The sequence below is a fragment of the Sorex fumeus genome, unplaced genomic scaffold (assembly GCF_029834395.1).
Source record: "Sorex fumeus unplaced genomic scaffold, SorFum_2.1 ptg000017l, whole genome shotgun sequence".
Classification (NCBI taxonomy): Eukaryota; Metazoa; Chordata; class Mammalia; order Eulipotyphla; family Soricidae; genus Sorex; species Sorex fumeus.
In genome coordinates, this window is record NW_026606074.1 from 1938221 (window position 1) to 1961467 (window position 23247).

Genomic DNA, 23247 nt, shown 5'->3' on the forward strand with positions numbered 1-23247 from the left:
GTGTCTGCTACTGACCGCCCGATTTCGAGCCTGTGTGGGAGGGGAGGAGGCACCACCCGGGGCCTCTCCCCACGGCTCGTCCCGGGGCCTTTCCCCTTGAGAGGCAGGTTCTGGAGCAAGCGCCTGGGTACGCGGACGCCCCCCCCCCTGCAGGCTGACCCTGAGACAAGCCTGTGGACGGTCTTGGGTGGCTGCTGCGTGGTCATTGCGCCTCAGCCGGCAGTCTGGCCCGAGGGTCACGAGGAGGAAGAGGCGCCTCCCCAGGTAGGGTCCCCCTGCTCATCCAGACCCTCTGCACCCAGCAGGCCGCAGGGACCAAGGTCTGCGCCAGGTCAGAGTCGCTGGGCAAAACCAGGCAAAGAGAGGGAGGAGGGCGCCTCGAGCCACGCGAGACTCAGGACTCAGTGCTCAGGGCTTACTCTGGGCTCAGTGCTCAGCAGTCGCTCCTGGAGGTGTGCAGGGGGCTTTAGAGGTGCCAGGATGGAACTGGTGTCGGCCCCGGGAGCCCGTGGCCTGGTGCTGTTTCACGGCCAGCCTCTCTCTACAAGTGCTCAGATCAGGGCCTTCCCCGGTGGCCGGCCCAGAACACCACTAGGGGGCGCTGTGCTGCCTCCTGGAGCCCCCAAGGAGCCTTGGAGCAGAGCAAGTGCATCCGCGTTTGCCCGTGCAACTTACCCCCTGGGCAGGAAGCAGCGGCTGATGTGGGAATCTCCCAGGCAGAGCTGCCCCCATCTGTGGTCCCAACAGCTGAACAAGCTCCCTAATTGGCCAAGAAACCTCGCCTGGGGCTCGGCTCAGCCCGGAGCCGGGGACACCCATGTCCCTGCAGCAGTGGGTGTCCTGGCCGTCCTCAGACACCCACTCACTTCCCCGTGCCCAGCACACCCCTGCCTGTGTGTTCTGTTCACATCCCGAAGACCAGACGCCACCAGAACAGCTGCTGGCCCTGGGCCGCCCCTGGGCTCTGCAGAGCCACTGCCTGGGCCCCTGCGGTGGTTCTGGAAGAGCCGCCCAGCCGGCCCGCCCGCCTGCATGCTCAAGATTCATTTTCTAACATTAAAATTGAACCCAGAAGTGATCAGTTGATTCACTTATTTTCTTTGTAAATGGCAACGTCTGTTTATTATGTCAACATCAGGGCCTTGTAGTTCATTTCGTCGCCGGGTGTTTGTCCACTTCTCTGATGGACACAGCCAGGATGCAGCCCTGGGTCACCGTCCTTGAAATGCGAGTCTTGGGTCTGCTGAGGACGGTGACATCAGTCACACGTGACAGCAACACAAACGCAGAACTTAGTCTACGGAGCAACGCACGTGTGTCAACGCCAATCTGGACATGCTCTCCGGGTGGCTCCCCCTGGGGTGTGAGCTGGCCACAGCCTTTGGGACAGACCGGGTCTCTGCGGGGACACACGTGTCCCAGCTGGGCAGAGCCACATGGGTGAGCGTGGGCAGTGAGGCCGCCTCCAAACACTGCCTTCCCTGGTGCCCCCCACACACAACGGTCGCCAGGAAAGATGCCCAGGCCTCTCGGAGTCTCTGAGTGGGGCAGGGCCAGGCCCCCTGAGAGTCGCCGCCCCCTGGGCCAAACACTCTGCTCACCAACATCTCTGCACCAGGCCCCAGGGGAGCCTCCCCTCCTCCAGGGGACAGGGACGGCAGGGACTGTCTGCCTTGCACGCGGCCGGCCCACCTGGCTCGGTCCCTGGCGTCCCCGAGGGTCCCCTGAGCCCTGCCAGGAGTGAGCCCTGGACGCAGAGCCGGGAGCCCTGAGCACCGCCCAGTGGGCCCCCCAACCAAACACCATCTCACCTCAGAGAGACGCAGGCGTGGGCGCAGCTCCCAGACACAGACGCAGACTGTCACCGCCTCCCGCGGGCCACCATTCTGACCCCTGCCCCTTCACCGTCAGCTCTTCTCCGCCTTCACCCAAGCAAGCACGTAGATGCCGGGTTAGTTTGTGCTTAGTTTTATCTTGACTGTTCTGACCACCATCGGAGTAACATCCTCTTTTAGATATGGCTAAAATTGCATTTTAAGTTTCGTCTCCACTGCCACCATCGCTGTAACTCACTTACTTCACCCGCTGCTCACGCGGCCGATGGTAAACTCAGACAGAGCCACTCGGACGCTCTGTCCTGGCTGCTGTTCCTCCATCCTCCCCAATAACCGGGAGGGAGATTAACATCTCCTGAGGTGTGTATTCATCAATTTTTCTCTGAGGGACAATCAATTTTTGCACCAATTTTTCCGGAGATAATTGTATTACACTTGCATTGTTATATCTTTGGGCAAATTGACTTATTATGGGGTGATTAATTCTCTATCCCTGATCAATTTTAATTTTCGTATTACTTATAACATTACATAATAAAAATCTGTTTTTAATAAGTGATATTAATATAACTGCCAGCATTCTTCGCTTCTCCTTTGATTTATCTGTTTTTTGTTCCTATTCTCTCCCTTGTGGCCCGTGGGGGGGAACGTGCTCGGGAGGAAACTCCTGGGACTCGCTGCCCAGGCACCCATGGGTGCAGGGCCCTTCCGGCCACTCTGCGGTTTGGTGCGAGTCCCCAGCACGAGGCCCGGCCTGTGGCGCAGCCTGGCAGTGCCAGCACCCTCCGGACACCCCGCCCCACTGTCCCCACTGTCCGGTTAGCCTGCAGAGATGCCTGGGCCGGTGTGAAGGCAGCCAGACCTGAGGGTAGTCTCAGACCTGGGCTGGAGGAGGAGGGGGGCAGGGGTGGAGGGAATAGGGTCCCCTGGTGTGGGTGCCAGACTGCGGGACACACGCCAGAACCCCATGTCCCAGGCCACAGACCCTGGCCCCGCCCACCCGACCCAAGCGCCCTCTCAGCGGCTGGCCTGGTTCCCTGTGGCCACCCCTTGGCCTGGCTTGGGCTCCCCACCAACCCCCCCAATCCCCCCACCCCGGCTCTGCGTCACTGTGGCTTCTGGGCGTCTCCTCCCTGCTGTGCCTCTTGTCTCAAGAACGTCCCTCTGGGGCCAGGAGGAAGGAGCAACACCCAGGCACCCGCCGCCTTCCCCTTTCCCCAGCTAGAGTATTTCAAAAGCTTCTAGAAGATTCCCGCCTGCTAGTTCCTCTCCGTGATCTCCCGGTCTCTGTTGGATTCCTCTGGATTCCGGGACCTGTCCACTTCCTCATCTACCTCTGCTCCGAGCGTGGTCTTAGTCCCTTCCCCGCCCCATGCCCCAGAACCCCCGGAGAGGCCCCTGTGACGTCCTGGGGAGCCCAGATGGGGGTGGGCTGGGGCCGCCCCTTCCTACCCAGGGCAGCAGGACACGGTCAGGTCCCCACTGGCCTCTCCTGCTGGGCTACGAGTGTCACGTGCTAAGTGTCCTGTGGCGCCAAAGGACCCCGGGCAAACTCAGGCCATGGCGGGGGAGCAGGCTGGGCCCACTCAGCAGGCCAGGAGAGGCCAGTTCTGGGCCGACCCAACCCCCCTCACACAGCCAGACCCACTGCAGAGGACAAGGAGCGGGCAGCCCTAAATCCCACAGAACCCAGAACAGAGTGTTCTGGAAGCTTCTCTGGGGCTCCCAGGAAGGGAATGGTGCCTCTCCTGCCCAGGAGGGAGGGAGGGAGGGACTGGGGGGCGGGCGTGGAGGAAGTGGGATCCTCTCTAGCCCTGGCGGGCTGGGAGGCGAGAGGGTGTGGGCCCAGGGGCCAGCATCTGTCTGGGGACCGTCCTGGCCTTTCCTGCGGGTGCCGCACACAGCCCTGTGCTGGGCCAGCCCGTCCAGCTCATGAGGGACCCCCGCGAGCCAGGCCCGCTGCCCCCTGCTCTCCGGCCTCTCCCGAGCCTGGTCCTCCTCCGGGCCTCACCAGAGCTGCTCTCCGGCCTTGCACTGGGGCCGGCCCCACTGCTGACCGCTGGGGTCGCTGGGGTCGCTGGGCCTGACCAGCCATCTTCCCAGCTCCCGTTCGATGCATCCTCACGTTTGGATTAATCAATTATTTTCATTATGTTTACCTTCCTGTTACATTCTAATTAGGCATTGTCTTATGATCTTATAATCTACATTGTTTTATTGTCTGTTGACTGTCTTCATTAGCTCCTTAATTAACCCTTGTTATTGCTACGTGGTGTCTCCACAGATCACTGAGCCTGCAGCCCCCCCAGCCCCCTCCCCACCCCCTGCAGTCCTGCCAACACCCCGAGACCACGCTGCCTCTGTCAGGCCGGAAGTCACCCATCCCCCCACCCCTGCTGCCCCATGCCCCCCTGATCCTCCGCCGTCTCTACGAGCACATTCTCCGCGTCAATCACCGGTTCCTAGCTCTGAAACGTGTTTTTAAAAATAGACTCGGGCCTTTGTGAGCACTCATTATTCTAGTCAGGGTTTCAAGCATCCCTCGTGGTTACTTTAAGGGTCTATCTTAGCCACACCCAGTGATGCCGGGGCGACTCCCGCCTCTGCACTCAGGCTCACCGCGGGCAGCCTCGAGACCCTGGATGCCGGCCTCGTCCTCGGGGACCCTATGGGTGGCGGCACAGTCCTAGGGACCCTCTGGATACTGTATAGAACCTGGCGCCCCCGCACTGTTCTCCACTGCAGCCTCTGTCTGTCTGAATTTAAGGTTCACATCGGAAGCCTTCCCCCGGGCCTGTTTTTCCGAGCCCCCTGTCCTCCGTGGGTTTCTCACCACATGGTACGACGCGCCCCTCCCACCACCGCATTCTTTTAGCCTCGGAACTGTGTTTTGGGCTGATGGACATGGATAAAAGGTTGTAGATGTTCTGGACGAAGTTCCTTTGCCACAAGCAGTGACCATTTCTCCCAGCTCCCACAGGCCCGGGCAGTACACAGGCTCGGTGGAGGGCTCTGCCAGGCTGGCCAGCGCCACGCAGCCTCCTTGGGCCTGAGGCTCCTGGGCTGAGGCCCAGGGCCAGCACCGGCACCAGACCTGAGCCACAGTGTCTGCTGCCAGCACCCCAAGACCGCTGCTTGCTCCTGCTCCTCTTAGGGTCTCTGCCCGGTCTGCTGGGGTCACTCGGCCCAGGGAGGCTGCCCTTCCCTCCCCTGGCCTTTCACCAGCACTCGAAAAGGTCCAGCATGAACCGTCCTGTCCAGACCCTCTCTCAGCCCGTCTGGGCCTCTCCTCCCCACGCCGGGTGTTCCTGATGGTGTCAGGCATCAAAGGACAAAACTCCAGCCGTGCTTGGCAGGGAACTGGCTGAGTTGACTCTCCTGGAAGTCTTCCATCTCAGCTTTAAGTGAAGGAATGGAAGAAGCCCAGGGAAGTCGGTAAATTGCTCAAGGGGTAACTAGCATGTGAATGTCAGAGCTGGGTCCCTGACTCTCAACCTGGGCCCCTGACTCCCAAACCAGCCGTGTTCCAGCCCAGGAGGCCACAGGACCCACAAGACCACAGGAGCCATGAGACCATGGAACCACAAAACCCTGAAACCACAAGACCACGAGAGCCATGAGACCACAAAACCACGAGGCCACAAGAGCCTTGAGACCACAAAACCGTGAAGCCACAAGACCACAAGAGCCATGAGACCACAAAACCATGAAGCCACAAGAGCCTTGAGACCACAAAACCGTGAAGCCACAAGACCACAAGAGCCACAAGACCACAGCACCATGAGACCACTGAAGTACCACTAGAGTCACAGCACCTCTCAGCGGCCAGACTGTGTTAGCTGCTTTCCAAATGGCATCGCTTTTCTTTCATTCTAGTATTTAAAAATGGATGGACTCTCCCCTGCAGTGCTCAGGGCTTACTCCCAACTATGCTCAGGGGTCACTCCTGGCGGGGGTCCAGGGATGAAAGGCAGAGCGCCCTCCACTGTGCTTTCTCTTCCCTCACATCCCTTTCCTTTTAAAACATCTCATTAAAGAAGTGGGGGGGGGGGGCTGGAGCAATAGCACAGCGGGGAGGGCGTTTGCCTTGCACGCACCAACCCGGGTTCGATTCCCAGCATCCCATATGGTCCCCCGAGCACTGCCAGGAGTAATTCCTGAGTGCATGAACCAGGAATAACTCCTGTGCATCGCCGGGTGTGATGCAGAAAGAAAGAAAGAAAGAAAGAAAGAAAGAAAGAAAGAAAGAAAGAAAGAAAGAAAGGAAGGAAGAAAGAAAGGGAAGAGAAAGAAAGAGAAAGAAGGAAAGAAAGAGAGAAAGAGAGAAAGAAAGAAAGAAAGAAAGAAAGAGAGAGAGAAAGAAAGAAAGAAAGAAGCGGGTGGCCTTCTCTCCCCTTAGAGGTGGGAAGGAACCTCGGATGACAGCCCGCGTGGCCTGACTCTGCTGGGCCCAGAACCCGAGCAGCATCCTCACGAGAGTGGGCTGAGCCTGGCTGCTCCCTGTGGGCTCTGCCACCCTCGTGGGTGCAGGGAGACCCCGTGACACTCTGGGACATCACGGGCCCATTTTCAGCTCAGCCCCGACCTGACGGAGCCCGCGGGGGCCTCCGGCTCCACACACTGTCGTTCCCCAGAGGTTCGACTCCTTTCACAGTGTACAGGGAGGCGGGGCACTGGGACATGGCAGGGCAGGGCGCGGGGACAGATCCGGGTTATGTGGGCAGGGGAGGGGGCGCCGGGCCCACCCTTGTGGCCACCTGCCTGAAGGAGAAGCCATCTGCCTACAGAGCAGCTCCAGGCTGGGCCGTCCAGAAGCGATTCGTCCTACCCCCTCCCGCCCTCCCAGCCCCTCCCCCACAGGCAGCTCCAGGAGGCTCGTCTGTCATTTATAGCTCGACCCCCAACTCACGGTGTGGTCAAAGGCTGAAACGTCTCCGCAGGCTCACAGAAAGGGCTGAACAGCGGACACGTCTGTCCCGGCTCTGTCCGGCAGCAGGTCAGGACAACTGGGCTTCCCGCATTCCCCCGAGGATCACTCTGATGGGGGGGGGTCTGCCTGGAGTAGCGCGGGAGAAGGCCATCGAGAGAAGGCCATCGGGGCGTGCCCTCCAGGAGAGGCGACACACAGCTCGACAGCGGCTGGCAGGCAGCCGGGCAGAGCTGGGACACAGAGGCACTGAGGTGTTAAGGGGATAATTAACACTTAGATTCTAGAGAGCAGCTGAAGATAAATGAAAGCAGACGGGCTCTGAGAAGACTCGAGAGGACAGAAGAGAAACAGCACACACAGGGAGATTTTTTTTTTTTGCTTTTTGGGTCACACCCGGCGATGCTCAGGGGTTACTCCTGGCTCCACACTCAGGAATTACCCCTGGCAGTGCTCAGGGGGCCATATGGGATGCTGGGAATCGAACCCGGGTCAGCCGCGTGCAAGGCAAACGCCCTCCCCACTGTGCTATCGCTCCAGCCCCACACACAGGGAGATTTAGACGCGACTCGGGACGCAGGACACGGAGCCACCACGCGGGCCCCACGCAGGTCGAGCCTTGGGCCTCAGCTTCCCGCCGAGAAGGTTCCTCTGGGCCCGACCGCAGGGCTCACGAGCCGGCAGGAGCCCTCACAGGCTGGCCCGGCCAGGCTCTCGAGGCAGGTGCAATTGCTGTTCTTATTACTATTATCAGTGACGTCGGGGCCACACCTGGAGGTGCTCAGGGCTCACTCCTGGCCCTGCACCACTCAGGGGTCTCTCCTGGCAGGGCTGGGGGCGCTGTGAGTTGGGAGGGGGGCGGGTCAAGCCCCGCTGCTGGGTGGCGGCCAGCGCCCCCCTCCCCGGGGCCGGTAAAACTATTGGCCATCAGAGCAGGGCGGTTTGCAGACCGCCCAACCTTCCTGGGACCTGCTGCAGAAACGGAGATCAGAGGGTGAACTTTCTCCCTTTATTTCTGTTGGAGTCATGATTTACAGAGTTACCATAGTTGAATTTTCGGCTGCAGCGTCTCAGAGCCTTCCCTCCCATTTTCCGGACAGGCATGTCACAAAGTAGCAGCAGCTTCAGCCCAGGCCTCCTGGTCCCAGTTCTGTTGTCTGTGTCGGGGGTATGACTGCGGACCCCCACCCCGAACCCCTGGGGCAGCTGCAGCCCGTTACTGCCCGATACTCGGTGAGGTTCTCCGCAGCTGGAGGGGCCAGCCAGGGGCCGAAAGACAGACACAGGGCGACCCCTTGGCTCTGAAATACGGGTCACGGGTGGGGAGATGTAGTGAAGGGGGCTGAGATCTCCCCGGGCCCCAGAGTGCCGAGAGAAGGACAGAAAAGGAAGAAATGCAGGGGAAGAAAGGTCGGACTTCTCTAACTCAGCCCCTGCCGCCCGCCGGCCACCGCGCCCAGGGACCGAGGCGTGACTGTCACGGTCCAATCCAGCACCCAGAAACGATCCAGCGGGCAGGGAGTCGCCTGCGGATGTCCCGCTTCTCTGAGTCCACAAGACAAGGACCGTTGGTCAGAGCCGGGTGCGGTGAAGGGCTGGTGTCCACCACGAGCCCCTTGGGAAGGTTCAGCCAAGACCCGGGGGCTGGGCATCCTGGCAGCAGGAGCGAACTCAGCTGGCAGGGCAGGGGGGTGAGTCTTGGCCTGGGGAGGAGCCGAGAAGGACCCTCTCGGAGAGCGAGAGATGCATGGGCAGGGGCAAGGTCGGCCTGGAGAGCTAGGCGGGGCCCAGAGAGGGGGTCGGCTCAGCCGGAATCAGCTGTCTCCCAGCACCGGCCCAGCCAGGCAGCCCCTGCCCAGGAGGAGAGAAAGAGGACGGCAAGAACTTCACCTGGAGGGAAGTGAAAAGGGCCACCAGGCAGGGACCAGCCAACTAACGCAGGGGATGGACAAGGCCGCGAGCTGACTCGGGAGAGGGACACGCACACGCACGCCCGCGGGCTCAGCGGAGGGAAACAGGCGTGCGCACGGGGCCTCCGTGGGAGGGTTGAGCTCTGCCCCCATATCATGCACGGTCGAGCCGCTGGCCGGCAGACCCTGTGTCCAGCAGTGCCGGGAGCCCAGGACGAGGCTGAATCTTGCTTTAGCAAAGCCTCAAACTGGCGCGGAACAAGTCCTGTCCTGTTTCCTACAGGAGGAAGTTCCCAGGGCTGGGCCAGGGACCTGGAGAACACACACTGGGGGTGGGGGGCGGTCACTGGGGGCCGCGGAGGTCAGCCGGAGCCTGGGACAGCAGCGCAGGCCCCCAGCCCCGGTTGAGGGCAGGACTGAAGGCAAGGGCCACGGGGAGGACGGCCAGCCCGCTCCCGACACCCAGCAAGCAAGCGGGCACACCGGAGCAGGACAGCCAGGCAGAGTCCAGGGCCCCGACATGGCCGGCTCATGGCTGGCCCCGTCCACGCACACCTGCTTGCACGCTTGCCTCCGGAGACCCCAAACTCGGCAAAGAATCACAAGTTCGTCCTCAGCGAGCCCCACGGCCCACACACTCCTGACGCTGAGCCACTCGGGGCCACCCACAGAAGCCGAGGACAGGGCCGCAGGTGGCCCCTCCAGCCCCCGCGCTGCCCGGCTCTCATGCTGTGATTTCACAGGAACAAAAGCGAGCACAGCCGAGCGGACCCACTATTCAAACCCACTGACGCCTACCAGTGAAAAGAAAGAAATGTGACTTGATTCTGGGTGAGCCCTCTGGCGGGGGACATCCGGTGCTCCGGCTGCTCCCCGGGACGGGAGGCGGGCACTCTGCGCCCGGCCCTTCCCTCGTCCTCCTGGGAAGAGCCGGCAGTCGGCAGAACCCACGGAGAAAGACACAATTAGGCCCCAAAGAAAACCTCCACAGCCTTCCATTTCAATTACAATCAGCCGCGGCTGGAAGCGGGCAAATTTAGAGCCGTAATACCAATGGAAACAGTGAATTCTCAATTGTGATCAAAGGCTTCATTTAGCAAGCGGCAAGGAAGCGTGAGCTTAATTGAACAGGAGAGAACCGGCCTCCGAGGCCTGCGGGTGCAGTCAGACAGCCTGACGAAGAGGCCCAGCACCAGGCCTGGCCGCCACCCACACGCCCGGAAACTGAGGGCAGGAGCCCAGCGGTCAGCGGGCCCACCCCTCTGACCACGCCCACTTCAGACACCACTGTCCACCCCCGGGACAGGCATCCCTGTCCCCGGCAGCCTGGGTGGCAGCCCCACACCCGGAGCGCCCCTGTAAGCGCGGCCAGGTCGAGAGTGGGCGCCACCTGCCGGCACAGCCCTGGGCTCGGCCAGGAGGGAGGCCCAGAGCCCCACATGCCCCCCACGAAGCACAAGCACTGCCGGGAAGCAGACACGTGTCCAGACCCACGCGGGGTCACAGCCCAAGCTGGAAACCGCTGCCCGGGAAAGCAGCGCGCGGCTCCCTGCCCCGCCCCGCCTCCCGCGCCCGCCCTGCCCGGCACAGCCCCGAGCGACACCTGGCCGCACGGCGGGCGGCTAATGCTACGAAGCGGGGCCGGCTGGGCCGAGGGGGAGCGGATGGCACTGGGGGCAGACGGCGGCCGGGCCAGGAGGCAGCTGGGCGTGCTGGGCCAATGCCGAGGCCAAGGGACAGCAAGGGGCACGGCCCCGGGCAGGCGCCCCCCGACAAATGCCCGTGAACAGGCGCCTGTCCAGGAGAATGGCCTGGCCACAAGACGCTGGGCGGGTGGGGCAGCAGAGAGACCTGGGCGTGGGGGAATCGCTAACGACACCAGGCCTGACCCGCCGCGAAGAGCTGCCTGTCACCCGGCCCAGCCAGCCGCCGCCAGGGGAGTTCGGGTCTTTCAGCTCTAGCCCAAACCAAGCAGGATGGATGGAAACCCCAACCCTGTGCCAGGCACAGGAAGGAAGGGAACAGGGGAGTGTGGCCCCACACACACAGACACACGAACACACACAGACACAGACGCAAAGACACACAGACATACACACGCAGACACACAGACACACACAGACACAGACATACACACGCAGACACAGACATACACACGCAGACACACAGACACACACAGACACAGACATACACACGCAGACACACAGACACGCACAGACACAGACGCAAAGACACACAGACACAGACATACACACACAGACACAGACATACACACGCAGACACATAGACACACAGACACAGACATACACACACAGACACACAGACACAGACATACACACAGACACGCACAGACACACACAGACACGCACAGAGACACACATAGACACACAGACATACAGGCACAGACAGACACATGCAGACATACACACACACACACACACACACACACACACACCCCTCCTCCCTCTCCCGCCGGCTGATTATCCCAGGTCGGCACTCAGGATGCTGATTTCTCCAGAGGACGGTGGTGATGAGATTCCAGCATTGCTGGACACAGGAGCCTCTGCTAGTGGTAAATTAGGGGCCTCGCCACGGAAAAGGCCCTTCAGGCTTTCGAGAGCCTAAACGGATCCAAGGCGCAGATTCAAGCCCCATCAATAATTGAAATGAATTTTCCTGCTGAGCCAGAAACCGTCTCCACCAGAGCCTTCCCTTGTGGTCCTGGCCCAGGGCAGTGTCGGGGGCATGTGCGTGGACACTGCCTTCACCACATTACTCATTCGGAAGGGTGTGCGTGTGTGTGTGTATGTGTGTATGTGTGTGTTGTGTTAATCCCCTGTGTGTGTGCTGTGTTAATCCTCTGTGTGTGTGTTAATCCTCTGGGTTTGTGTGTGCTATTAATCCCCTGGGTATGTGTGCTGTGTTAATCCTCTGTGTGTGTGTGATGTGTTAATCCCCTGAGGTGTGTACTGTGTTGATCCTCTGGGTGTGTGTGTTGTGTTAATCCTCTGGGGGGGTGCTGTGTTAATCCCCTGTGTGTGTGTGCTGTGTTAATCCTCTGGGTGTGTGTGTGTTGTGTTGATCCTCGGGGGGGGGGGGGGTTGCTGTGTTAATCCCCTGGATGTGTGTGTTGTGTTAATCCTCTGGGGGGGGTGCTGTGTTAATCCCCTGTGTGTGTGCTGTGTTAATCCCCTGGATGTGTGTGTGCTGTGTTAATCCCCTGTGTGTGTGTGCTGTGTTAATCCCCTGTGTGTGTGATGTGTTAATCCCCTGAGGTGTGTACTGTGTTGATCCTCTGGGTGTGTGTGTTGTGTTAATCCTCTGGGGGGGTGCTGTGTTAATCCTCTGGGTGTGTGTGTGTTGTGTTGATCCTCTGGGGGGGGTTGCTGTGTTAATCCCCTGGATGTGTGTGTTGTGTTAATCCTCTGGGGGGGGGTGCTGTGTTAATCCCCTGTGTGTGTGTGCTGTGTTAATCCTGTGTGTGTGCTGTGTTAATCCCCTGTGTGTGTGTGCTGTGTTGATCCCCTGGGTGTGTGTGCTGTGTTAATCCTCTGGGTGTGTGTGTGCTGTTAATCCCCTGGGTGTGTGTGTGCTGTGTTAATCCCCTGATGTGTGTGCTGTGTTAATCCTCTGGGGGAAGGAGGGGTGCTGTGTTAATCCTGTGTGTGTGTGTGTGCTGTGTTGATCCCCTGGGTGTGTGTGTGCTGAGTTAATCCCCTGTGTGTGTGCTGTGTTGATCCTCTGGATGTGTGTCTGCTGTGTTAATCCTCCGGGTGTGTGTGCTGTGTTGAACCCCGGGTGCGGGTGTATGTGGGAGCATTAATTCCCTGTGGTAGGCGGGCACTGGGGTGGGGCTAGCCCTTCACACTGCACCTTGGTCAGAAGGGGTGCGAGGGCCTCAGCGAGGGCCACTGTCCACATGTGTCCACCCCACGCCTGTCTGCCACAGGCTCTGCAGGGCGGGGGTGTCCGCCTCACCCTGGCGCAGGACAGGACCACGGGGGCACAGGCTTCTCGGCTCCTGCGCCCGCCCTGAGCCCCTTAGGAAGCGGGGCCAGGCGCGAGAGCCCCCGCGAGACAGCCCCGGCCTGGCCCTCCGGCCGGCTTCCCTGAGCTGTCACCACTGTGTCACCGCTCTGCCCCGCCACCCCCAGCCTGGCCGCGAGCCTGGGCAGAGAGCCCAGCGGCACCTCACAGCTGCCTGGAGCCCGGCCGCGTTATCTCGTGCGCCCAGCCCAGCCTTGTTCAAAGGCAGTCGGAGGCGCTGGCTCTAATGAGAGCGAAGGCCGCGGTGTGAAGCTTGGTAATTAAAGCTCCTCCCGGACCGGCCGGGCCCGTGGAAAATCCCCGTCCGACCCGCTCCCGTCAGCAGAGGACACGGGGACAAAGGAGGGCAGAGGCGGGGGCAGCCGGAAAGACGAGGGCAGGCGCATCCCCACCCACCCAGGCGGCCCGCACGTCATGCACGACACCCGCGGGGCTCGCCACTGCAGAGCACGGCTCCTCCGAGAGCCGCCGGGAGCTTCTGCTCTGGGGTCAGAGGAAGTCTGGGGGTCGGAGATCAGGGGTCAGCGGATCGAGGAATCAAGGGAACCAGGGATCAGGGATCAGGGGGCAGGGCCTGGGGATTGGGGGATCAAGGGGTTGGGATCTGGGGGTCTGGGGATGGGGTCAGGGATCCGAGGATCCGGGGATCTGGGGATCAGGGATCTGGGGATCCAGGGATCCAAGGGTTGGGGGATCCGCCAAGTTTCTGAATGATGCTGGTGTCACTGGTCCTGGACTCGTGTAACAGCCCAGACCTAGACCCACCCCCTAACATCACTGCTGGGGAAACTGAGGCCTGGGGGAAACTGAGGCCTGCAGAGAGACAAGACTTGGCCCAGAACTCCGAGATGCTCCACGCAGCCCCTGTGGGTAGAACCAAGTGAGAGCTCTGAGTGCCATTTGGGCCCGTCCCCACAGACCAGCGTGGGAGTGTGGGCAGCTGGAGACATCTCCGCCACGTCCCCGTGCACCAAGCAGCGGGGGACGGCCCGGCCCCTCAGCACCCGACACCAGCTGGGCAGCAGCAGCTCAGGCGGCTGCATCTCCCCAGGACAGCCCCCGCCAGACTTGCAGAGTGGCCCCCTGGCATCCTGAGGCACCCAGCCTCGCCGCTCCCGAGGGGCCAGCAGGGGGCACTGGCCAAGACCACCTGGGCTGCGTCGGCGCCTGCAGCAGCCCCACCTGGCCCGGCCACAGCCATCACCACTGGCACCCAAGCGTCGCTGTCCACTGTCAGGGCCTCTGGGCAGGGAAGCCCACCAGCTCTCCAAGCTGGACATCGCAGGTTTGTGCTTCACCTCCAGGTCACTCACGCTGTGTGTGGGGAACCTTTCTCGGCCCCCGCCTGCCGTCGCCACGCTGATCTCCGCTGGGCGCCACCAGGGCCTCTCCTGTGTGCCTCCCCGCTGGACGGCAAGCCTCCCTAGCCGGCAGGACCACGCTTGACCCTCACGACACCTGCCACCACCAAGTCCCAAAGAAGGTCACGCTGCTGTGTGCCCGTGAGGACCACGCCAGCCCATAACCCCCCAGGCCCACAGCCCGGGCCTGACTGCATCCTCACCACGCCTCCTTCCACGGCCGGCACAGAGGGAACAGCACACCACAGCAGCCGATGCGGGGCGAGCGCCGGGGTGACTGCCAGGTCCCAGCTCAGTGCTTCTCTCTGGACAAACATGGGAACAGTGACCAAACATGCCAAGACAGCCACACACGCGTGGACACACACGCACACACACATGCACACACAGGCTCACACAGCACACACATGCATGCACACATATGCACACGTGCACACATACATGCACACACATGTGCGCACACGTACATGCATGCACACATGCACACATACATGGACACATAAATACATGCACACACACCGGTTCCTTCTCCTCAGCACATCTCAGCTCACATGTCCCTCCTGAGAGCTGACCCCCGTGTCCCAAACAGGCTCTGTCTGGCGCCGGCTCTGCCAACAGCCCCCTGGCCCGGGGCGCTCAGAACAGCAGGCACGGCCGAGCGCGTGGCGCTGTGCACGGCCTGGGTGCGGCGGGTTAGGATGAGCCTTTCTCCCCGCAGAGGCGGCTGACACGGCGGGCCAGGCCCTAGGGCCGCAGGCTGGCACATGCGCCTGGCGGAGAGAAGCTGACGGGAGCCTGGTGCCCAGCAGACACAGGCTGTGCCCAGGCCCAGAGCACGTGCTGCCCATGCCCACACGCCCCCTGCCAGGGAGCCCAGAGCCGTCACAGCGCCGGCAACAGAACATCCTCCGCCCCAGCAGGTGGGCAGGTCCGCCTGGGGTCTCCTCTCTCCCCTTCACCCGCCTCTCCCCAGGGGCTCGGCCCCCCCGGCACTCACTCTGTGGCCAGCCTGAGCGTCCCTGAGCCGTCCTTCCTCCCCGGCCACGGGGGTCCCTGCCCCGCCCAGCTCGGCCACCGCCAGGGCACAGCCCACATGGCCCGCAGTGAACAGCCTTAGCACATGGGCCCAGCAGACCCGATGGCCAGAGGATCAAGCTGCCGGGGCATGGCCTGAGGGGGCCGTGATAGGATCTCTGACCCCCAGATCCACCCTATGAAACGGGGGACTCGGACCCTCACCCAAACCGAGGGGTCCTGGTGACCCTGGGCGAGCGAGCGTGGGCACAGGGTGGCAGAGGTGACACACAGGCACTGAGCCAGGCCCCCGTCACCGTCATCACCATGGTTACAGCACCAAGTGGTCACCCCACACCACCGGCCGGCACGGGCTCCCCGATTGCCCACAGAGATGCCCATCCACCCCCCTCAGGGTCTCTCTCAGCCCAGCCGCAGCCTGGCAGGCCATTGGCACCGCCCAGAGCCGGGGGGATGTTGCCACAGAATGTGTCGGTGGGACCCAGGGCCCCCGGCAGCTCATCCCTCTGCTCCAGGCCCCTGGGACCCCATCCCACGCCCATGACCCCAGGACCCACGCCACAGACCCACGGGACACGCGGAGCCAGGGGAGCCCCGAGCACCCCTGCAATCAGCCCCACCAACACACCGACTCACAGGGCTCAGAGCCACCCCTGGGCCCGGTCGCGTGTTCAGCTGACTGGCTCGGGGCTTCTCTCCCTCGGGTCCGGCTGGGGGAGGCCTCCCCTTCCAGTGGCCGCCACACCCCTGCAGAGCCCACGGCCTGCAGCGAGGCCCTGAGCACCAGCCCTGATTACCCGGGGTCCTGGCCCTGCCTGAGGGCAGGTCAGCCAGGTGTGGGGGGGGGAAGTGAGGGCCACTTAGGGCCCTGCCCCACGCTGACTGACAGAGACATGGGGGCTACACCTGACGTGCTCAGGGTCACTCCTTGCTGCCTCGAGGACCTTACGGAGTGCCGGAAATCGAACCCGGGTCAGCCACAGGCGAGGCCAACGCCCTGCCCACTGGGCCACCACTCTGGCCCCTAAGAGGGTCTCGCCCTCCCCTTCCCCACTGACCAGCCAGAGACATTGCTCTCGCATGAGGCGTGAAGGCCAGGCGCTGCTCCCGGCCCTGGCCAGGCCCCTGGGCCCTTGTACCGCCGAGCCCAGCATGAGGCAGACGAAGTTCCTGGGCCCTGTCCAGGAGCAGCAGGGAAACCAACGAGGGGACAGCAAGGGCAGATGAGGGGCCAGAGCCACCGGACGGCAGGAGGACGCAGACGCTGCGCGTGCTGGGCTCAGGCTGATTCCAGCACCCCTGGAGTCCCCTGAGCGTGGCCAGGAGTGACCTGAGCATCCCTGGGCGTGACCCCATGACAAAGCAGAACCCACGATGCAGACTGGGGGCACCGGCCACCACAGGCCTGGCCACCGCAGGCCCGGCCACCGCAGACCCGGCCACCCACTGGCCCGGCCAGCCGCCTCTCGCCTGCAACGTCCATGTTCTTCCGAGACAACAAGGGGCCCCAACCAGCAAAACAAGACAGCGTCCCTCACGCAGCCTTAGCACATAATAAAGCACCACATTTTGTTCTTGTTCTAAGTAAAACTAAATCTCCCCAACAGTGTCAGATGTATTACTAATTACACAATTGCATTATGCAGTCGAGCTGGTAATAAAATTCTTGGAGTGCTTTCAGCAAACTGGAGTTCGGAGGGGAAAAAAATAACGGCTTGCTTTAAAATTATTTACTAAATTAAGCAATTCTTTACTCAACATTGTTTTTAATAATTCAAGTACAGGATGTTTTATTATGAACGTTTCCCAGAAGCAAGTTAAGGAACTATAATTCTGTTCTTATTAGCGTGGACACGGGCGGCCTGCTAGGGGTCTGGGGTTTTTTCTATTTAATATTCCTGCCTGCCCAGGAAGCAGGATTTTCTCACCTTCTCTGTGATGGGGCTGACCCTGTGCTGTGCCCTCCTGCCCAGGACAGCGCTCAGGGCTGGGCAGGGGACACTATGCTTCTCGTACCTCTCACCAGGAGACCCGGGGCTTTCAAAGCCCTGGGGGGTCCGAGCTGCCTGACCTCCTGCCCAAGGTGACAGTGCCCGCTCTGAGAGCCGCCCACAGCGTGACCTGGCGACCCCTCGGGGGTCGAGGCCTCCTGGGGCTCCTGTGGTTCCCCCAGGGCAGGACAGAGGTCAGCATGGCCCGAGCCAGCTGGGCCCCCCAGGGGAGGCGTGTGCTTACACCCAGCCCCCATGGCCACGGCACCCCTGACCGCATGGTGGACCTGGCCAGTGGGCAGCTCGGAAGCCACAGAGGGAGAGACCATCTTGCTGGAAATCACCAAACTGCACAGAATGTTCCAGGCCACTGGTCTCCGGATACCGCTCGCGGCTCAGGGGTCTCCGTGGAGGGTGGAGGGTGGCAAGTCCCTGGCGCTTTCTGGACCCTGAAGCCCACTTCTCACCTATGATGCTGTGACCTGAGGTCTGGGCGTAGGGGAGTGCGTTTCCCCTAAGGAAATGGGCCCAAGCGATAGCACAGCGGGGAGGGTGCTGGCCTTACACGGACCCGCCCGGGCTCATCCCAGCACCCCAAAGGGTCCCCCAAGCAACAAGAGTGCTCCCTGAGCACAGAGCCAGGAGGCAGCCCTGAGCATCGCCAGGTGTAATCCCCGCTAAACAATTTCACTTCCAGTTCTGCTAATCTGATCATTAGGGGAAGGTGAGGGTTGGAATGTTCTGGGCTCATCCTGCAAACCATTCTCCCCTGGACAGCACCAAATGCCCTCGCGAAAATCAGCGGAGGAAACAGATCAAAGCTGGCCCAGACAGGCCTATTCTGACCGCCTTCCGGAGAGCCTCAGAACGTTCTAGAAACCGCAGCTCCTGCCTGCAGTTTCCCCGCCCTCCTGCGGGGGCCTTTCATCTCCCGGAAGGGCTGCCCAGAGGGTCCCATTTCTTTGTTGAGGAGTGATTTAGGCGTGGTAATGCTTAATTCTCTCTCCCATTTTTTAATCGAGAATTGGTTTGAAGACCTCCCGTTGGCGGGCTGAGCCGGCAGAGCCGGCGGAGACAGCGGCGCTAACAGGGTGGGCAGGGGCGCCCTAACACCCTTATCTCGGGGCGCACACCTGGCTGCCGGGAGATTTACACTTGCAAATTCTGAGCTCTGACAGGGCGAGCTCCCAGCTTCAACCAGGCCTCGGGCTGCTGGAAAGGAAAGAGACTCGGACTTGGCACTGAATGTGTCAGGGCTGGTGGCACCCACGGGCGGAAGGAGAAACGACCCAAGGTGAGCCCCAAAGCTGAGAGGACGGAGCCTCATGGGCGGGGGACAAGCTCAACGAAGCCGCCTGGGGTTGCTGTCACAGGGACGGGAGAGGCTGCAGGGGGTGGGGTGGGGTGAGGGCTGGGTGCGGGCATGCGGGGGCCCTGGGGTGTGGGAGCCCTGGGCTGCAGTGTGCGGGGGCCCTGGGGAAGCCACAGGAGCAGGTCCCGAGCAGGTGCTGACCTCAGGGCCAGGAGTCCCGGGCCAAGTGGGCTGAGGGGCTGCTCGGCCATGCAGGCCTGAGGCCACAGACGCAGCCCCGCCTGCGGCCAGCCTCCCCTCAGTGTCCACTCCCCAGCCCAGCCTCAGGGGACCCACTCGCCCAAGGCCATGTGTCCTGGACTGGGAGAGGCAGAGGCCGGGCATGACCCGGGTCCCCTTTCCTGCCCCCACAGGCCTGGCCCTGGGACTGTCCCCCCTGTGGCCTCCTGCAGGACCCAGGCCCGTGTCCCTGAAGCCCGGGGAAGGCTCTGGCGGGAAGGACACTGACCCCGTCTCAGGCCACTGTCGCCTGGACCTGGGCAACGGGGCGGCTGGAGGCAGGGGGGTCACACCGCCGCGAGCGCCAGCAGTGTGAGAAGCGGCCAGTCCGAGCTGGTCACCGCCTCGTGCCAGGCGGCTCAGGGTGTTGCCGGAGGGATGAGCCTCTGAGAAGGACCGAGCGGAACATCCCCACTGCGCCCCAGAGGAGGCAACCACCAGCCTCGTCAGCACCCCACGGAGACCGGCTGATCATTTCTCGGAAATACTGAAGAGTTGTTGAAATTAAACGTCTCGTTTACTTCTAAAAATTAAAATCTCCCAAAGTTGCGAGCCTTTTCCCCTCAATAAAAAAAAAAGAAGAAAAGAAAGAAAGAAAGAAAAGAAAAAGAACCAATAATCCTTGCTTTGGAGAGAGTTTTGAAAACAGATGTTGGAATTCTTTCCCCATTGTATCTTGCCTAAATTGTGTCCTGAATAAAAATTCTATTTTCCAACCCGTGAAAATCTTCCAAAAGAAGGTTTTCAGTAGTTTGAACCCATTTTTAAAAATAAACCAACTAATCTACATCTGACATCCAAGACAGAAATTCCCCAGTTAACTCAAGCGAAGTCTTTGCCCACCGCGGCCGACGGAACTTGGGGAGGGTCCCCGGGCCCAGCCGGGCCTCGTCAAAGCCGCGCTGCTGCGTTTGGATTTCTGATGGGCAAAGACTCAGATAACCAGCAGACTTACCTGAACTACGATAAAAGCTCATGAAAACCCAAGGCTTCCGGCCCCGTTTTGGGCGGGGCGAGGCCTTGCGCGGACCCCCACAGCGCGTGTTGGAGCGACCCCCAGACAGACGCTGTGTGGCCGGAACACACGCGTGCCCGGTGCTCCAGGCCGGATTTATTTCCACTCTCCCGAACGCACCGTCTCCCTCCACTGTGTTTTCACGAGACGCCAGATGCCTGGACGTGGCAGGACCCGGGTGCGACTCGTCAGGGACGCGAACGTCACTCCAGGGGATGTGCAGACCTGACAGGCAGACGCTCCTGGGGTCCCCGAGCTGGCCGGGTGGCCCCAGGCAGAGCCCAAACAGAGGCCAGCACCGCAGAGGGCGGCACCGAACTCCACAGGCCCCGGGAGTGAAGGGACGGCCAGCCCAGCGCACCCGGAACCCCGCGAGCAGCTCGGCCAGCCCCGACGTCCCCCCTCCCAGTCCCTCCTCATGCAAAGAACACGCACACCACACACAGGCTCCACCAGACCCACACGCTCAACACACACATACACTGCCACACACTACACACAGACCCACACTCAACACACACTACACACACCATACACTACACATGGAGACACACACCACACACAACACACTACACACACCATACACTACACACACAACACACACACAGTCACACACATGCACACTCCAGCCATACACTACACATAGACACAACACAACACACACTACACACACCATACACTACACACGGGGACACACAAAACACAGTACACACACCATACATTACACAGACACACACAACACACTAAACAGGACACACATAGACATAACACATTACACACAGAGACACACACAACACATTACACACAACATACACTATGCACACAACACACTACACACAAATACACTACACACAGAGACACACAAAACACACACTCCACACACAGACATGACACATAACACACACAGACACCATGCACGCACACACCACCCACCAATGCAGAGACAGACCACGTAGATCCACGCCACACAGGACACGCACACACAGGCACACCAAATAGCACAAATACAAACCACAAACACGTGCACCGCACACGTGCGGCCACAGGTGCGTCCGGACAGGCCACACCCCACGCACACAGCCCAGGGCGGGGTCAGCTGCTCCTCCGACTGCCCACACCCGACCCCACCGGCCGCCTTCTATCACCCGCCCTCTCTACATCCCGGTCTCCTGACCGGGCGGCCTGAGCAGGGGCTACGAACCCTCCCCCTTCTCTGCTCCTCCCTCTCTCCCCCTCCCTCCCTCTCCCTCTGCACTGTGGTCCCGACAGCCTACCCTGTGTCCCCCTGCACCTCCTCTGAGCACTGTCTTCGTCCAGTGCTCATTTCCAGCTACCCTTGCCATCGTCCCTGCTCTGTCCTGACTGGCCCCTGTGCTGTGGCAAAGCCTCACGTCAGGCTCGACCCTGTGTTTGGGTGTCGGGCTCCACCAGGGGTGCTGCTGTGACCCCACCCTCGTCCGTCCCCTCCTTCCTCGCCAGGAAGGGGCTGGAGGGGTCCTCCGGGAACTGGGTGGTTCTGGGCCCCAGCTCAGAGACGCAGCGGTCAGCCGGTCAGTGTCGGGTCTGCACTCTTGGGGCTCCCGATCTCTCAGGGACAAAGATAAGAAAGAAGGAAACTGGGACAGAGTCGTGGGACAGCGGGGAGGGCGTTTGCCTTGCGCATGCCTGACCCGGGTTCGATCCCCGGCATCCCGTAGGGTCCCCCGAGCACCGCCAGGGGTGATTCCTGAGTGCAGAGCCAGGAGTCAGCCCTGAGCGTCGTCGGGTGTGACCCAAAAAGCAAAACAATAAATAAAGAAAATTACATAAACCCACGCCTGCCACAGGCCAGGCAGAGAACTGGAACAAGGAGCCACGCGGGGGGTGGGGGGAAGAGCGTCACCTCTGGGCTAGAGGCCGCGGTCAGTGCGGGGCTGTCCTCCCGAACGGTCAGTGTGGGGCTATCCTCCCTGGACAGTAAGGGGTGGGCAGCCGCTGCCGGGCAAAACAAGGAAAATGCAGAGAAATGAAGGATGCCAGTGGGGAAAGCTTGGTCCCTGCAGAGAGCCTCGCTGCCTGGGGGAGGGTCAGCGAGGGGGAGGGTCAGCGAGGGGGTCTGCCTGGGCTGGGGCCGGGAGGGGAGGTGGCAGGTCCTGGCCAGGCCAGGCCATCGGTTGGTCTGATCCCACGTGTTCTGGTTCTGCACCTGAGCTGATACGGCGACAGGGCCAGAGAGGATGTGAGGAGCAGAGACAGGGGAGACGGTGACGTTATTGCCGGGGGACAAAGCTTGGAGCAGACCCCCGGGGTGGCCAGCCACTGGCCTCCACTCTGAGTCCCATGAAGGACCGGACCTGTACTGTTGGCCCAGACCTCAGCACCGATGGCCGGTCGTGTTAGGTGCTCAGTAAATAATGCTGGGGGTGGGGCCAGGCCGGGGGACACCACAACAGTGGCAGCAGGCAGTGGTCACTCCAGCCAGCCTGGCCGCCGAGAGGACCTTTCAGCAGCAATGGGGTAAGTCCCGGGGCCTACGGGGAGGGGGAGGCAGGCCAGGTGGGGAGGGGGGACCTGGGCAGGACCTGGGACCTGGGGGGACGGAGTGACGATGCCTGGAGTGCCATCGTGAGTGACTCAGTAGCACCAGTGACCCAGCAGGAAGGAACAAGCTGTTTGAATCGTTCCTACGGATGAAGGGAATTTCACCAAAGTTCTGGCGTCCACGCAGACTTGCTCCCGGCCGCGGGGGCCCAACTGGCCATCTGCCCGGGGTCGAGGGCGGCCTCCTGAGCCTCCTCCCCGACTCTGGTCCAAGCTGGTGGCTCCGGGAGGCTCAGACAGGCCAGCGAGTGGCTCCCATTGGTCACCGCCACCCTGCCAGGGGTCCCCCCTCACCTGCTGCTTGCTGGGTGGCTACGTTCCTTCCCCCTCTGGCTTAAACACCGGCAGACACCAAGGTCTCAAAGTCTGGCCGTCTATGGCTGTGATTCACTGGTCAATCTGAACAACGGACAAGCAAACGCAAAAAGCCACTTCCCGCCCAGCGCCTTCCACGGGGACCCGCTCGCCAATGGCTGGGCACAGTGGGGAGGGGCTGGCCTCGCACGCGGCCCACCTGGGCTCCATCCCGGCACCCCATCAGGTCCCCCGAGCACTGCTAGTGGAGATTCCTGAGTGCAGAGCCAGGAGGAACCCCTGTGTCCCCAGGTGTGGGCCCAAACTAGAGGAGCTGAGCCGTCCTCACAGGACTCAGCTCGCCCATGCCCTTGGTCGGGTTCGATCTTTCAACACCCACGGAAACTACATGCAGCAGGAACCGTCCCTGTCCTGGGCAGAGAAGCCTCCCCGAAGCCACCAGCTGGCAGGGTCTCCCGACACATGCCTGCCCAGAACTGAACACACTCTCTGTCCTCCCGGCAACCTCCCTGCCCTTGTCTGCAGTGTCTCTCTGCTCCCGGGGGTCGTGCTGACGAGGCGACCCCCTCACCCTGTTCCAAAGGTGCTGGGCGACCCCAGAGAGGCCGTTCACAGTGCTGACCACCCCCCCTGTACTGAC